Here is a 17,887-nt window from a genome sequence, read left to right as displayed (position 1 = left end):
TATTTTATTTCTGTGCAGGGTAAATACTGGCTGCTTTATTTTTACACTGCAAATTAGATTGCAGATTGCACACACCACACCCAAATCTAACTCTCTCTGCACATGTTATATCTGCCTCCCCTGCAGTGCACATGGTTTTGCCCAATTGCTAACAGAATTCCTGCTGCGATCAACTTGGAATTACCCCCATTGTACAGTGCAGTGAGGACTAATGAAGCCTTCTGTGCCGTCAGAAGTAACAGTCTTACTCGATGCTGGCATTTGAACCCTGCGCTTGGGCTGGACTGTGGCCGGCTGGCAGTGGGGGAGGCTGGAGTTACAGCTCTAGCCTTCCCATTGGTTACCACACGGACTTGCTGTTAGAGCCGCGACAGGTCCTAGTGCCTGCCAACTCTTTTATCAAATCTGACTGACAGAAATAGCAGCAGTGCTGCTGCTGTTCTCCTTTTGAAAAAAAATGAGTACGAAACGACAGGGGGGGCACGGGCCCGATTGCCCCCCCCCCCCCCTGGATCCGCCTATGACCCCCACCTAAACGTCCTGCCATCTATTTATGTGGAATATTTTAATACAGATGACGCAAGTGCAGAAGCTTACAAAGCTACGTTTTTGAGATCTCCTGCATTTGTACCATCTTTTCTAGAAACATCACCCCAGAAGATGGATACAGGCAGCTAGAATATGGAATTTAACCCACTGTACTCTCACTGCACTCACTGCACTCTCAGTGCAGTCTATTCTGTGTGCAGGGTCTGCAGCACCATTATAAATACTCCACTGACAGAGATGCCAATTTTGGGCAAACCAAACAGTTGAGTTTCCTTACATTTTCTGCAGTGCCATCAACCTTTGAAGCTGAAAATAAGAGAGACTTACTGTATGAAGGGTGCGAAGAACTTTAATTTTGATGTCGGGAGAATGAAGTTTCCGTGTCACAGCTGCAGATTTTAACAACCGGCACCCAGAAAGACCGCCAATTTCACATAACACTGTCAGGTGACTAATTTCCATATTCCGAGAAACTGGGACTGTGGCTGACAAGTCATGGAGGGGTTTTCCAAAAACTGCTACTGACGAGACAAACTCAACAATGGTTTTGCCATCCTTCATGAAGAGCCAGCAACGCAGCACACGACATTGGTCAGCAGAATTACCTTAATTCTCTCCTGTTTTGTCAAAGCCATCTTCAGTTACCTGAAACAAAAAAAGTGCTGTCACTTTTGAACCATAACTGCTATTTCAAATCTGTTTGCAGCAATAAACTTTTCAGCTAATTCTGATGTTGCTTGACATGTTACACGACCCCCTTTCCATTTGAAAAAACTGACTTAGATTCAAGATGGCCGATTTCAAGATGGCGCCCATGTTCGGTACATACCCTTAAAGATAGCCCACCTCACCCGTACCTTACTGGAGTATTCAGTTTTCCCATTTCCTGCACAGTTTGTGAAACAAAAGGGTGTACTGCGACTTTTGAATCACCCTGTACATATCAGCGCTGCAACTTTGCTATCTTATGTGGATATACACTTTAACAGCCGCAAAGTGTACACTAGGGTCCAGATTTATCAAGCCTTGGAGAATGATAAATTGCACGGTGATAAAGTAGCAACCAATCAGCTCCTTACTAGCATTTTCAAACACAGCCTGTAAGATGGCAGTTAGGAGCTGATTGGCTGGTACTTTATCACCGTTCTATTTATCACTCTCCAAGGCTTGATAAATCTGGGCCATAGAATGAAATTTCATAGTGTTCTGACATTGGTAGCTGGACGAAAGGACCATCCATTATTCACATTTGAAGAGTGCTAGCAGAATGAATATTATTATGGGCCTAATTCACGTTGTACGTAAGCCCAATAGCATACTTACCTACTCTCCCGGATTCTGCGGGAGACACCCGGTTTTTCGAGTAGTCCCCCGCAGCCCCGGAAGAGTGGGCACATCTCCCGCATTCTGCCCACTTCCTAGTGAAGTGGGCAGAATGTGGAGAAAGACACAGCAAAATTGCGGACTGGTGGAGGGGGCGGAGCCTAATGACGCAATTATATGCTAATCGCCTCATTTAGCTCTGCCCCCTATGCAAATATTAACCAACTGTGGGCTTTTCCTGGTGAGTAGGCGGGGCTTAATTATGTAATTATCTCAGCCCCGCCCTCATCACCGCCCACCTGCTTCTCCTCTCCGGGCATCTCCCGGAGAGGAGATTTGAAATGTCGGTAAGTATGCAATAGTTTATATTCAAATCCGATGGTGTGGAGTCTGCACAGGCGCAACGTGTCTTGATATGTCACTTGCAGTCCCCTGTCAGCTGCAGCATGCATACTGCAGCATGTTGCAGTGTTTGGGAGGTGCTATACAGCATCATTCTTCAAAATGGGTGCGTCGCTCTCATTCTGGAGGAGTGACAGGTCCAGGGTCATGCGTCGTTGGACTCAGACATACTGGACCTGAGTGTCCTGATTAGACGGCCAGCCTGAGTATGCTTCAACATGCGCAGGCTGACCGATGCCTAAGAATATTGTAGATGGTGATCCAAGGCTGCGTACTCAGGTACAACACTTTGATTCTCTCACAAATGCATGCAGGAGGCATCTATCTCCTACAGACGCCCCCTACTACATTTGCATTTTAAATATACAAAATTGGACAGCCTCTTCTTTGCAGCAAATCCATACAAACATGAGTTAGGCCTTATGTTAGGTTTATGTGAATATTCACTCTTTGTACATTTTGTGTATATATAATTCATCTTAAACATTCTGTAGGTTTATAGTGATACTGATAATGTTTATAGGTTTATAGTGATAGTGATAATGTTACTAGAAATTACGAGACTGCATTCAGTTTATTGTATACTTAATATACATGTTAGAATCATCTAATTTATAACAACCATCTTGCTGTCACATTCCAGTTCCCTACTTGTGAAAATGGGGAGATGGTTCCCGTATAGTACCGGAACCAAAAAGAGAAAAGAAGAAAGACTATGTGTCTCTTCTGGGGCACACTTTATTTGTAAGTTGAAAATGATTGGTGTTGATTATTTGGTTAAAATATAACTTTTATTAATGTCCCTCATAAAATAATGGCTAGAAAGCGACAAGGAAAAAAGTGACAATAGCAATGTATGTAACAAGAAATATTAATATGTAAACTGAACCAGCATAAATTGGTCTAAATATTGGAACTACTGGCGTAATGGCTCAATGAGCGAAAATATATGTCCGATGTAGACAGTAGGTCTCTTCTTCCTGAGTGTTAATACAATAAATGCTATAATAGAGATATGATAGGAAGAGAGAAACAGGGAAAGCATATGCTCTGGGCTCTACCCAATTCACTATTGAAGTTTGAGCTGGAAAGAATGTGCAAATGTTTGGTTCTGGGTCCTGTGTCCTTGGGTTGGATAAAAATACCTGCGGTACCTGGTATTCTCTGGTGGTCTCCCACCCAGGTATTGACCTGGCCCACAGTGCTTGGCTTCCAAGATCAGACGAGGTTGGGCATACTCAGTGTGGTTTGACCGCAGGTAAGTATATCACACCGGATGGCACTGAGAACCGTATATGGTCGTTGGGATGTCTGTAGGAACTCCCAGGATTAATTTGAAAATGCTAGGTGCTTGCGAATAAATACACAATGTAATTTGGACAATGGTATGACAATGCTGCAAAAGAATTTGTAATAGAGAGTAGGGTCTAAGTTTAAAACCACTTCTACTTTTTGATCATCTGCCTGAGCATCGAATGAAAAAATGAGAGGGTGGTAGAAAACGACACTGAGACAGAAGAAAGATAGGGGAACACTTCTGCTGTCCTGTGAATGTCAAAAATGTGCTCTGTTTACATATAGCATTGCAGAGCTCCAAGGTTTGTTAAACAGGATGAGAGGGAGTTCCAGAAATCCCATGCGGGTGGAAGTATTACAACAGTTTATAAGTTATGAAACGTCACAATAAACTATGTATGGCTTGTTGATAGTGGTATTACTTCTTGTGGTGTTCTGCAAACGTTGTTTACAGTCTGTACCACAAAACACCCTATGAAATCTGCAGTATATTATTGTCACCGAAATAGTGTGATACTTTTGTTGTAGAAGAAAATGATCATTTACATGAGATATAACAATGCATCTTACTGTAAATAATAATCCTAGTAATGTGTCTTAATGAAAATACAGAAATCCTAATAAGGACTGGACTTGTTTAGAACCATAGATGGATCATTAATATTGATTGTAACATGAAATATACTGGACATTGATGCGGCTCCTATTACACATAATATATTCCCATCAAATCGCTGTGAAACCAAGGGAATTGCACTTGTGAACCCTATATGCATCCAGAAAAGAATCACCTCCCCTCATTTGCGTATAATATCAATGCTGAATTTATACCAAAAATTCTATTCTGAAAATGAGTAGCATGATACTAGAGATGACAACTAACTGAATGCCGGTGAGAGGAGATCCGGACAGAGCCAGAGATTTAACATGTAACCTGGATGGATCATCCATGTTAAATCTCCGGCTCTGTCCGGATCTCCTCTCACCGGCATTCAGTTAGTTGTCATCTCTAGTATCATGCTACTCATTTTCAGAATAGAATTTTTGGTATAAATTCAGCATTGATATTATACGCAAATGAGGGGAGGTGATTCTTTTCTGGATGCATATAGGGTTCACAAGTGCAATTCCCTTGGTTTCACAGCGATTTGATGGGAATATATTATGTGTAATAGGAGCCGCATCAATGTCCAGTATATTTCATGTTACAATCAATATTAATGATCCATCTATGGTTCTAAACAAGTCCAGTCCTTATTAGGATTTCTGTATTTTCATTAAGACACATTACTAGGATTATTATTTACAGTAAGATGCATTGTTATATCTCATGTAAATGATCATTTTCTTCTACAACAAAAGTATCACACTATTTTGGTGACAATAATATACTGCAGATTTCATAGGGTGTTTTGTGGTACAGACTGTAAACAATGTTTGCAGAACACCACAAGAAGTAATACCACTATATAATAACAAATGCACAGACAAAAATCTTAAAGCTATGTGTGCAAATGCTAGGAGCTTAGAAGACAAGATTCCAGAGCTAATTGCGATAATGACAAGGGATAACCTGGATTTTGTGGCAATTACAGAGTCATGGTGCAATGAAAATCATGACTGGGACATAGCTATACCGGGATACAATTTATTTAGGAAGGATAGAATAGGAAGAATAGGAGGAGGGGTAGCAATGTATGTGAAAAAAAGCATAAATGCTACTTTAATACAAAATATTGAAGACAAAACTGAGGCCCTTTGGGTCACCTTAGAAACCGGGGAGAAGGATATTATTCGCATTGGGGTGATCTATAGACCACCAGGCCAGGGCAGGATTTGGACAGAAACCTATTGTTGGACATCACTAAAATGGCTTTAAAGGGAGAAGTCATAATCATGGGAGACTTTAATTTACCTGATGTAAATTGGGAGGGGTCTTTTGCAAATTCAGCTACAAGTGGCAAATTTCTACATTCCTTACAGGGAGCATCTCTCAAGCAATTGGTGACGGAGCCCACTCGCAAAGATTCAATATTAGATTTAATTCTTACAAATGGTGATAGGATATCCGACATATATGTGGGTGAGCACCTGGGATCCAGTGATCATCAAGCAGTATGGTTTAGTATAAAGACAGGATCCAACTCCTGTCACACAAAAACAAAGGTGTTGGATTTTAGAAATGCTGATTTTGCAAAAATGGGGAGATGTTTAAGTGATTCATTGGCGGACTGGTGGAACTTGGAAGGAGTGCAGGAGAGGTGGGAAAAACTGAAAAGTGCAATACTAAGTGCAACTGATCTTTGTATCAAAAGGGTTAGGAAAAGCACCAGGAAAAGGAAGCCAGTGTGGTTCACAAAAGAAGTATCAACTAGTGTGAAAGCAAAAAAGATGGCTTTTAGGAAATACAAACAGACTCAAAATAATAATGACAAAGAGGTGTATCTTGACAGACGGAAGGATGCTAAGAAAGTGATCAGACGTGCAAAGGCAGAAGCTGAGGAAAAAATGGCCCAGTCAGTAGATAAAGGGGGCAAAACTTTTTTTAAGTATATAAGTGAAAGGAGAAAATCAAATGGAGGAATAATAAGACTTAAGACAGAGAGTGAGAATTTGGTGGAGGGAGACAAGGCAATAGCAGATCACCTAAATAATTATTTTTGCTCAGTATTTACTACAGAAGAAGGGATGGGGCCACAGTTAAGTTGCAAGGACATTCATAAAAATAAGGTAGATGAAAGTACATTTACAGAGGAGAAGGTCCTAACAGAACTTTCACAACTAAAAGTGGATAAATCAATGGGACCAGATGGGATACACCCAAGGATACTCAAAGAGCTAAAAGATGTGCTGGTTACACCGTTAACAGAATTATTTAACCAGTCACTAAATACAGGTGCCATTCCAGAGGACTGGAAAAGAGCAAATGTAGTTCCACTGCACAAAAGTGGAAGCAAGGAAGAAGCAAGTAACTACAGACCAGTAAGCCTTACATCAGTAGTGGGGAAAGTAATGGAAAAACTATTAAAAGAAAGAGTTGTGGAATATCTTAACTCAAACCACTTACAGGATCCAAAACAGCATGGATTTACTGGTGGTAGATCATGCCAAACAAATCTTATTGACTTTTTTGACTCTGTGACGAAAATAATAGATCAAGGGGGAGCTGTAGATGTAGCATATCTAGACTTTAGTAAGGCATTTGATACTGTCCCACATCGCAGACTGCTAAATAAACTTGAAAGCGTGGGGGTGGATTATAAAACAGTTAAATGGATAAGAACCTGGTTGCAGGATAGGAAACAGACAGTTGTAGTTAATGGAGTGCAATCTATGGAGGGAAATGTTACCAGTGGAGTACCCCAGGGATCTGTACTTGGTCCAGTTCTCTTTAATATCTTTGTTGGTGACATTGCAGATGGTATTGAAGGGAAGGTATGCCTTTTTGCAGATGATACAAAGATATGCAACAGGGTAGACACGCCAGGAGGGGTAAAACAAATGATTAATGACCTAGCTAGGCTTGAGAAATGGTCAAGAACGTGGCAACTACAGTTTAATGCTAAAAAATGCAAAATCATGCACTTGGGTCTCAAAAACCCAAAGGCTAAATATAGTATCAAGGGTACTATAATGGAAACTACTGAGGAGGAAAGGGATTTAGGAGTCACTATTTCAAGTGACTTGAAGGCAGGAAAGTAATGCAACAAAGCAATGAGAAAGGCAAGTCAGATGCTTGGTTGCATAGGGAGAGGAATCAGTAGCAGGAAAAAAGAAGTGATAATGCCACTGTATAGGTCATTGGTGCGGCCCCATCTGGAATACTGTGTCCAGTTCTGGAGACCATATCTACAGAAGGATATAAATACAGTAGAGAGTGTACAAAGAAGGGCAACTAAAATGGTGCATGGCCTAAATCACAAAACATACCCGGAAAGGCTAAAAGATCTTAACATGTATAGTTTGGAGGAGAGAAGGGAAAGGGGAGACATGATAGAAACTTTCAAATATATGAAGGGTCTTAACAAAGTTCAGGAGGTAAACATTCTTCAAAGGAAGAGAAGTATTATAACTCGAGGACATACACTGAGACTGGAGGGGGGGAGGTTCAGGGGAAATTTAAGGAAAAATTACTTCACAGAAAGGGTAGTGGATAAGTGGAATAGTCTCCCATCAGAGGTGGTAGAGGCTAAGACTGTAGAGCAATTTAAACATGCTTGGGATAGGCATATGAATATTCTTACAAAGAATTAAGGTTCAAAAAGGGTTGAGATTACCTAAAGGATAAAAAAAAAGGGCAGACTAGATGGGCCAAGTGGTTCTTATCTGCCGTCAAATTCTATGTTTCTATGTAACAAGCCATACATAGTTTATTGTGACGTTTCATAACTTATAAACTGTTGTAATACTTCCACCCGCATGGGATTTCTGGAACTCCCTCTCATCCTGTTTAACAAACCTTGGAGCTCTCCAATGCTATATGTAAACAGAGCACATTTTTGACATTCACAGGACAGCAGAAGTGTTCCCCTATCTTTCTTCTGTCTCAGTGTCGTTTTCTACCACCCTCTCATTTTTTCATTCGATGCTCAGGCAGATGATCAAAAAGTAGAAGTGGTTTTAAACTTAGACCTGACTCTCTATTCAAAATTATTTTGCAGCATTGTCATACCATTGTCCAAATTACATTGTGTATTTATTCGCAAGCACCTAGCATTTTCAAATTAATCCTGGGAGTTCCTACAGACATCCCAACGACCATATACGGTTCTCAGTGCCATCCGGTGTGATATACTTACCTGCGGTCAAACCACACTGAGTATGCCCAACCTCGTCTGATCTTGGAAGCCAAACACTGTGGGCCAGGTCAGTACCTGGGTGGGAGACCACCAGAGAATACCAGGTACCGCAGGTATTTTTATCCAACCCAAGGACACAGGACCCAGAACCAAACATTTGCACATTCTTTCCAGCTCAAACTTCAATAGTGAATTGGGTAGAGCCCAGAGCATTTGCTTTCCCTGTTTCTCTCTTCCTATCATATCTCTATTATAGCATTTATTGTATTAACACTCAGGAAGAAGAGACCTACTGTCTACATCGGACATATATTTTCGCTCATTGAGCCATTACGCCAGTAGTTCCAATATTTAGACCAATTTATGCTGGTTCAGTTTACATATTAATATACATTGCTATTGTCACTTTTTTCCTTGTCGCTTTCTAGCCATTATTTTATGAGGGACATTAATAAAAGTTATATTTTAACCAAATAATCAACACCAATCATTTTCAACTTACAAATAAAGTGTGCCCCAGAAGAGACACATAGTCTTTCTTCTTTTCTCTTTTTGGTTCCGGTACTATACGGGAACCATCTCCCCATTTTCACAAGTAGTTTACTTAACTATTTTCTGGGAGCACCGCCAACCCAGCGCCGAACCTTAATTATTACCAGAGTACCTGGCCATATGTTGGTTTATTTCATTTCATGTTAGAGCTACAGCTCTAACAAAATCAATTCAGACGACAATTGTGTGTATATATTGAGTGATCCTGTGCAGACTCAACCAACCGTTTCTCTACATTCCAGTTCCCACCTGCGGTCATTTAAATTAAATATCCCTTGCTTATGCATGCTAGCCCGGTTGTGCATTTACTGTGTCTGAGTGAAGAACCCTTGCATCTCTGCTGGAAGGTGGTCTGAGTTAGAAGTTGGCGGGGCGGGTTTCCAAGTACTCGGAAACCCCCCTGAATGCGCCACGGCATGCAGTATGCAACACAGCACACCTACTGTATACACAAAACTCTCTCTAGCTAACAGAATCATACAATGAGTTGGGAGACATTTTACTGCCATCTGACCATGCTTGGCATTACAGAGGTACTTGAGTCACAAATTTTTCTTTTGGCTGCAGCAGTGCAGTCATCTGTACAGGACAAGTTAATATACTTCCTGTTCAGCTGACACAGCATTTATTATAAATAGCTGCTGCAATAAACACATTCAAAGTCCTCTTGTCTTTCACAGTTTGCTTACTATATTTGCGAAAAAGACTTCTTCCTTCTTTCTTGTTCCCCAACGCCCTTGTTCCCCAATGCACTAACTTAGTAGGAAGCTTTTATTTTGGTTTTTATTACAATTACAAGATGAAACTGGACATATAATATTTGTCAGGAATCGGCGGTCAGCTGCATCTCACCTACCAGCGCGCTGGTGTGCAGGCCTCCGGAGGTCATGGCCCCAGTCGCGGCTGTATGGATGCGCTGACCGCGAGCGTTATCTCCCATGTCGCTGAGTGCCCCTGAGTCTGGTCCTGCGTTTGTGTTCCGCTGTGTGCCGGCATACGGTCCGTGTGGATGCTGCTATGATTCCTGCACCTAATCCAGCCCTGTGTTTCCAGCCAGAACACTGCGACCAATCACAGCAGAGCAAGGGGTATAAGTTCCTGTCCGGGGCTCACTCGGACAACGAGTCACATACCCTGTGTCTAGTTCTCCCAGTTCCTGCGTTCCTGTTTCCAGCGTTCCCCTGTGGATACTTCATTTGTTCCAGCTTCCATTTCTACAGCTCTCCTGTTACTCCGGACTTCAGCTACATCCAGCTTCAAACCAATCAGCAGTAAGAGACTCTCCTCAGGTGTTCTTTCTCATTACTTACCTGTGCACTAATTGTCAGCATACCATCTGTGCAACTCAACCGTATAACATCTACTGGCTTAGAGACTGTCTCCTGCTTTAGCCTAAGTGTGGCTATATGGACTTGTGCTTTACAGAGACTGTGAGTTACTCATATTCCGGAGTTCTGCTTTCCGAACCATTATCAGTTTACCCTGTGTTATTCAGAGACTGTGTATTTCCAAATACTACTGGAGTTCTGTTATTTCACCTGCATTCATTATCAAGTTATTTTACGTTCTGCTGCAAGAGACTTTTATGTTGTTTGGATTCAGTTACCTGTCACAGTTTTTCACATTACCGGTTTCCATTGTATTCAGTATTATACCATCTGCTTTGCATTAATAAATATCAGCGCTTATGCGCAGGACTTTTATATTGCGTCCCCGCTTTGTACATCGCACCAACACTGACCCACTAGCGCCCCCGCCGGGGACAGACAAAACCAGAGACCTAACAGTTTGTCCGAGGCCCATGGACCCGGACGGTGGTCAGAGTGTGGGATCAGGGATACTCCAAAGCTTAGTGTCACGACTAGATGGTCAAGAGGCTGCGCAGCAGCAGATTATACAATACCTGCAGGAAATGTCTTCTCGCTTAGATACTCTGCAACAGTCATTTCCAACTTCAGTTCCTCCAGTGTCCCCATCAGTTTTTGCTCCTGTTCCTAGTTCCATAGTTTCTAGCTCTCCAGTTGCTTCTATTCCAATGTCTCGCATCCATCTTCCTACACCAAGTAAATTTGATGGTAATCCTAAAATGTGTCGTGGATTTTTGAATCAATGCGAAGTTCACTTTGAATTACAACCACAGAACTTTCCAACACCTAGAGAAAAGGTTGCATATATTGTCTCTCTTTTAGCTGGTTCTGCTCTGAATTGGGTCTCTCCGCTGTGGGAGCGAGCAGATGCATTGCTGAATAATTATACAGAGTTTGTTGCCGCATTCCGACGCATCTTTGACGAGCCTGTGCGCACGACTTCTGCTTCCTCAGACCTCCTTCAGATCCGCCAGGGAACACGTACTGTGGGTCAGTACGTTATTCAGTTCCAGACATTGGCATCAGAGGTGAAGTGGAACAACCAGGCATTGGTTGCCGCCTTCTGGCATGGTCTGTCTGACCGCATAAAGGATGAATTGACTACCCGAGATCTACCAGAGCAACTGGAGGCTCTAATCTCTCTATGTGTCAAGTTGGATCTACGTTTACGCGAACGAGCCTGTGAATGCTCTCGAGGTGATCTTCGCAAGCACCGAGTTATGCCTCCTGTACAGTCTCCACCTATTACTGCTGACGAACCTATGCAGGTAAACAAATTTCGTTTAACACCTGAGGAGCGGTCCAGAAGATTAAAGGAAAGACTGTGTCTCTATTGTGCTGCTGATGGTCATCTGATTGGTTCCTGCCCTGCTCGGTCGGGAAACGCCAGGTCCTAACTTGCAAAGGAGGAGTCAAGTTAGGGACCTTGAATAAAGCTCCTTCATCTCAAGACCTAATATTGCCTGTCACTTTGGAAATGCCAGATGGTCTCCAGTTTTTGTCCGCTTTAGTGGATTGTGGTGCTGCTGGGAATTTTATCACACAAGCTGCAGTGGATAGACTTTCTCTCCCAGTGTCAGAGCTGTCTCATCCGGTTTATCTTACTGCCATAGACGGAAGCCATATTGCTGAAGGATCCATCACTCAGCAGACCAAGTCGGTAGTTCTGGGAGTGGGCTTCCTGCATTCTGAGCTCATCAAATTCCTGATCATACCAAAAGCTACCTATGAGATTGTACTGGGTATGCCTTGGCCTCAATTGCATAATCCACAATTTGACTGGTCTACCTTACAGTTGACGGCGTGGAGTCCCTCCTGTCTCCATTCATGCTTAGCTCAAGTATGTCCAATAAAATCCACAAGTGTAAAGCCTCAGTCTGGCCTTCCAGAGGCCTATCAGGAATTCACTGACGTCTTCAGTGAGAAAGCTGCTGATGTCTTACCGCCTCATCGAGAATGGGACTGTCCCATTGATTTGGTCCCAGGGAGCAAGCCACCTAGAGGGCGAACATACCCTCTTTCAGTTCCAGAGACTCAAGCAATGAGCGAATATATAAAGGAGAATTTACAAAAAGGGTTTATCCATCCATCTTCTTCCCCGGCCGGTGCGGGATTCTTCTTTGTTAAGAAGAAGGATGGAGGACTACGCCCCTGTATTGATTATCGGGGTGTAAATGACATCACGATTAAAAACAGCTACCCGTTACCTCTCATCACAGAGCTGTTTGACAGAGTCAGAGGTGCCTCCATCTTCACGAAACTGGATCTTCGCGGGGCTTACAATTTAATCAGGATTCGAAGTGGTGATGAGTGGAAAACCGCCTTTAATACTCGTGACGGCCACTACGAATATCTAGTGATGCCCTTCGGCTTGAGTAATGCCCCGGCTGTGTTCCAAAACTTTGTCAACTAAGTATTTAGAGATCTCCTGTATAAGTGTGTGGTAGTTTACCTCGATGACATCCTGATATTTTCCCACGATTTAGTTACTCATCGCCAACAGGTAAAAGAGGTTCTTCGACATCTTCGACAGAATCATCTGTATGGCAAACTATCTAAATGTACGTTTGAAGCTTCTTCAATATCTTTCCTGGGATACATTATTTCCGGAACAGACCTTCAAATGGACCCAGCTAAACTAGAAGCCATAGAGAACTGGTCTCTTCCAACAACACTCAAGTCAGTTCAACGTTTTATTGGCTTCGATAACTACTACAGGAAGTTTATTAAGGGCTTTTCCACATTAATAGCCCCAATTACTTGCCTAACCCAAAAAGGGGGAAATCCTTCCCAATGGTCTGATGAAGCGCTGTCTGCTTTTCATAAAATAAAACAGGCTTTTATTTCAGCTCCCGTGTTACAACAGCCAGATGTCAACAAGGCCTTCATCTTGGAAGTAGACGCCTCAACGGTTGGCGTGGGCACAGTCCTGTCCCAGGTGGGCGTTGATGGTAAGACTCACCCTTGCGGGTTTTTCTCTCATAGATTCTTGCCCGCAGAAATGAACTATACCATCGGTGACCAGGAGCTGTTGGCAATCAAATTGGCCCTTGAAGAATGGAGATATCTGCTGGAGGGTGCGAGATTCCCTATTGCCATCTACACGGATCACAAGAACCTCCTTTACTTGAAGGCAGCGCAGTGTCTGAATCCCCGACAAGCAAGGTGGGCCGTATTCTTTTCTCGTTTTGATTTTAAGTTGATGTTTAGACCTGGCTCACAAAATGTTAAGGCAGATGCATCATCTCGCTCTATGAGTTCAACTGAGGAATCATCAGAACAAGCTGTTCGACCCATATTAAATCCTGTGGTGTTCGCAGCTACAGGGGTATCCCAAGTTCCACCTCCAGGCAAGATGTTTGTCTCTCCTGAGCTTCGTCCAAATCTCCTGTCCTGGGCTCATACGTCTAAATTTACTGGTCACCCTGGAGTCCTAAAAACGTTCAAGTTTCTGTCCCAAACTTATTGGTGGCCTCATATGAAAGTAGATGTTCAAGAATTCATAGCTTCATGTCCCAAATGTGCTCAGCACAAAGTTCCTCGTCAGGCTCCTGCAGGCCAATTGCTACCAAATTCCATTCCCAAGCGCCCCTGGTCTCATTTATCTATGGACTTTATTTCAGACCTTCCTTCCTCTAATGGATATGACACCATCTGGGTAGTGGTTGATAGGTTTTCAAAAATGGCACACTTCATCCCACTCATGGGGTTACCCTCTGCTCCAAAGCTGGCACGGTTATTTCTTCGTGAAATCTTTAGGTTACATGGACTTCCAACAGAAATAATATCCGACCGTGGTGTACAGTTTGTGGCAACGTTTTGGAGGGCTCTGTGTTCTGCGTTACAAGTCAAACTTAAGTTCTCTACGGCCTATCACCCTCAAACAAATGGGCAGACGGAGAGGGTAAATCAAGAGCTTGAGACCTATCTAAGACTGTATATTTCCTCTTCACAGGATAACTGGGTAGATTTATTGCCTTGGGCGGAGTTTGCTTATAATTCCCATTATCATACTTCTACAGATACAACTCCTTTTTTCGCAGTTTATGGTCAACATCCTAGAGTACCGGAGTTCCAAGATTTACCAGTCATAGACGTGCCTGCAGCTGCTTCTGCTCTTCAGCGGTTCTCTCAAATTTGGAAGAAGATTCATCTATCTCTTAAGAAGGTTTCTCAGCGGTATAAAATGTTTGCTGATCGAAAGAGATGAGCAGTTCCCAGTTTAAAGCCAGGTGACAAAGTCTGGTTATCTACTCGGAATCTCCATCTCAGAGTTCCTTCGATGAAATTTGCCCCACGGTTTATTGGACCATTTCCAGTAGAAAGTGTTATTAATCCGGTGGCTTATAAATTAAAACTGCCTTCCTATTTGAAAATTCCCAACTCATTCCATATTTCTCTCCTCAGACCACTAATTCTCAATCGTTTCCAGAGAGCGCTTCCAGTAGGCCCAAAGGTACAAACTCATCGGGGCGTGGAATACGAGGTGGAAAAGATCTTGGACTCTCGTCATCGCTACGGTCATTTGCAATACCTAATTGACTGGTCTGGATATGGTCCTGAAGAGAGGAGTTGGGTCAACGCTACGGATGTGCACGCTCCACGGTTGGTACAAGCCTTCCACAGACTCTTCCCTGCATAGCCTCGAGGGTGTTCGGAGTCCACCCATAAAGGAGGGGGTACTGTCAGGAATCGGCGGTCAGCTGCGTCTCACCTACCAGCGCGCTGGTGTGCAGGCCTCCGGAGGTCATGGCCCCAGTCGCGGCTGTATGGATGCGCTGACTGCGAGCATCATATCCCATGTTGCTGAGTGCCCCTGAGTCTGGTCCTGCGTTTGTGTTCCGCTGTGTGCCGGCATCCGGTCCGTGTGGATGCTGCTATGATTCCTGCACCTAATCCAGCCCTGTGTTTCCAGCCAGAACACTGCGACCAATCACTGCAGAGCGAGGGGTATAAGTTCCTGTCCGGGGCTCACTCTCATCGCCTCGGACAACGAGTCACATACCCTGTGTCTAGTTCTCCCAGTTCCTGCGTTCCTGTTTCCAGCGTTCCCCTGTGGATACTTCATTTGTTCCAGCTTCCATTTCTACAGCTCTCCTGTTACTCCGGACTTCAGCTACATCCAGCTTCAAACCCATCAGCAGTAAGAGACTCTCCTCAGGTGTTCTTTCTCATTACTTACCTGTGCACTAATTGTCCTAATTGTCAGCATACCATCTGTGCAACTCATCTACTGGCTTAGAGACTGTCTCTTGCTTTAGCCTAAGTGTAGCTATATGGACTTGTGCTTTACAGAAAGTGTGAGTTACTCATATTCCGGAGTTCTGCTTTCCTAACCATTATCAGTTTACCCTGTGTTATTCAGAGACTGTGTATTTCCAAATACTACTGGAGTTCTGTAATTTCACCTGCATTCATTATCAAGTTATTTTACGTTCTGCTGCAAGAGACTTTTATGTTATTTGGATTCAGTTACCTGTCACAGTTTTTCACATTACCGGTTTCCATTGTATTCAGTATTATACCATCTGCTTTGCATTAATAAATATCAGCGCTTATGCGCAGGACTTTTATATTGCGTCCCCGCTTTGTACATCGCACCAACACTGACCCACTAGCGCCCCCGCCGGGGACAGACAAAACCAGAGACCTGACAATATTCTTAAATTATTTTTTAATAAAGTGTGTTTTATAGATTAAAAAAAACCCCAAAGAAATAAAGATAGATAGATATAGTTGCAAGAAAAAGTATGTGAACCCTTTGGAATTTCCTGGATTTATGCATGAATTGGTCATAAAATGTATTCTGATCTTCATCTAAGTCACAACAATAGACAAACACAGTCTGCTGAAACTAATACCACACAAACAATTATATGTTCTCATGTTTTTATTGAACACACCTTGTTTAATAACTGGTTGACCCTTCTTTGGCAGCAATAACCTCAACCAAATGTTTCCTATAGTGGCATATCAGACCTGCACAATGGTCGGAGAATTTTGGACCATTCCTCTTTACAAAACTGTTTCAGTTCAGCAATATTGTGGTGTGAATCGCTCTCTTGACGTCATGCCACAGCATCTCAATCGGGTTGAGGTCAGGACTCTGACTGTGCCACTCCAGAGGGTGTATTTTCATTTGTTGAAGCCATTCTGTTGTTGATCTACTTCTGTGCTTTGGGTTGTTGTCCTGTTGCATCACCCATCTTCTGTTGAGCTTCAATTGGTGGACAGATGGCCTTAAGTTCTCCTGCAAAATGTCTTGATAAACTTGGGAATTCATTTTTCCGTCAATGTTAGCAATCTGTCCAGGTCCTGAGGCAGCAAAGCAGCCCCAAACCATGATGCCCCCTCCACCATACTTCACAGTTGGGATGAGGTTTTGACGTTGGTGTGCTGTTCCTTTGTTTCTCCACGCATAGTGTTGTGTGTTCCTTCCAAACAACTCAACTTTGGTTTCATCTGTCCACAGAATATTTTGTCAGTAGTGCTGTAGAACATTCAGGTGCTCTTTTGCAAACTTCAAACGTGCAGCAATTTTTTTTTGGACAGCAGTGGCTTCCTCCGTTGTATCCTCCCATGAACTCCATTCTTGTTCAGTGTTTTACGTATGGTAGATTCGTCAACAGAGATGTTAGCATGTGCCAGAGATTTCTAGACGTCTTTAGCTGACAATCTAGGATTCTTCTTCACCTCATTGAGCATTCTGCGCTGTGCTCTTGCAGTCATCTTTACAGGACGCCCACTTTTAGGGAGAGTAGCAACAGTGCTGAACTTTCTCCATTTATAGACAATTTGTCTTACCGCGAACATCAAGGCTTTTAGAGATACTTTTGTAACCCTTCCCAGCTTTATGCAAGTCAACAATTCTTAATCTTAGGTCTTCTGAGAGCTCTTTTCTGCAAGGCATGGTTCACATCAGGCAATGCTTCTTGAGAATTGCAAACTCAAAACTGGTGTTTGTTTTTTATAGGGCAGGACAGCTTTAACCAAAACCTCCAATCTTGTCTCATTGATTGGACTCCAGGTTGGCACAGTACCTTCATTTGTTTTATGATCTAAAACAATGGAGGTACTGTAATTCAGACCTGATCGCTAGGCAGCGATTTTGCTGCCCTGCGATCAGATAGTCGCCGCCTACAGGGGGAGTGTATTTGTGCTGTGCAAGTGTGCGATCCCATGTGTAGCAGAGCTGCACAAACTGATTTTGTGCAGTCTCTGTGCAGCCCAGGACTTACTCAGCAGTTGCGATCACATCAGCCTGTGCAGGACCGGATTTTACGTCAAACACCCTCCCTTCAAACACTTGGAGACGCCTGCGTTTTTCCAGACACTCCCTGAAAACGGTCAGTTGACACCCACAAACACCCTCTTCCTGTCAATCTCCTTGCGAGCGCCTGTGCGAATGGATCCTTCCACAATCCCATCGCTGACCGGCGATCCCGATGCTGCGCATTGCGGTGCATACGCATGCGCAGTTCAGATCTGATCACCCACTGTGCAAAAACACACAGCAGCGATCAGGTCTGAATTACCCCCAATATCAGATAAACAGGCAGCTGTCCAGGCTGCAGTTTGCTGTCCCAGGTTGCAAGGAGC

At 43.2% G+C, this 17,887-nt stretch overlaps 1 long non-coding RNA gene and 2 pseudogenes across 7 annotated transcripts in view; 1 reads left to right on the top strand and 2 right to left on the bottom strand.

Annotated features, from left to right (window-relative positions):
• The window catches only part of LOC134910709 (uncharacterized), a 323,989-nt gene that overhangs the window by 190,356 nt on the left and 115,746 nt on the right, over positions 1–17,887 (bottom strand). For all 7 annotated transcript variants that reach the window (XR_010176274.1, XR_010176276.1, XR_010176266.1 and 4 more), the window contains one exon: positions 877–1,194. This is a non-coding gene — a long non-coding RNA (uncharacterized LOC134910709). The remainder of the gene's footprint in view (positions 1–876; positions 1,195–17,887) is intronic.
• Positions 3,417–3,534, bottom strand: LOC134948295 (5S ribosomal RNA; annotated as a pseudogene).
• Positions 8,368–8,485, top strand: LOC134945144 (5S ribosomal RNA; annotated as a pseudogene).

Source organism: Pseudophryne corroboree, chromosome 1 (genome assembly GCF_028390025.1).
Source record: "Pseudophryne corroboree isolate aPseCor3 chromosome 1, aPseCor3.hap2, whole genome shotgun sequence".
Classification (NCBI taxonomy): Eukaryota; Metazoa; Chordata; class Amphibia; order Anura; family Myobatrachidae; genus Pseudophryne; species Pseudophryne corroboree.
Note: the sequence above shows the minus strand (reverse complement) of the source record. Positions and strands in the feature narration are given on the sequence as shown.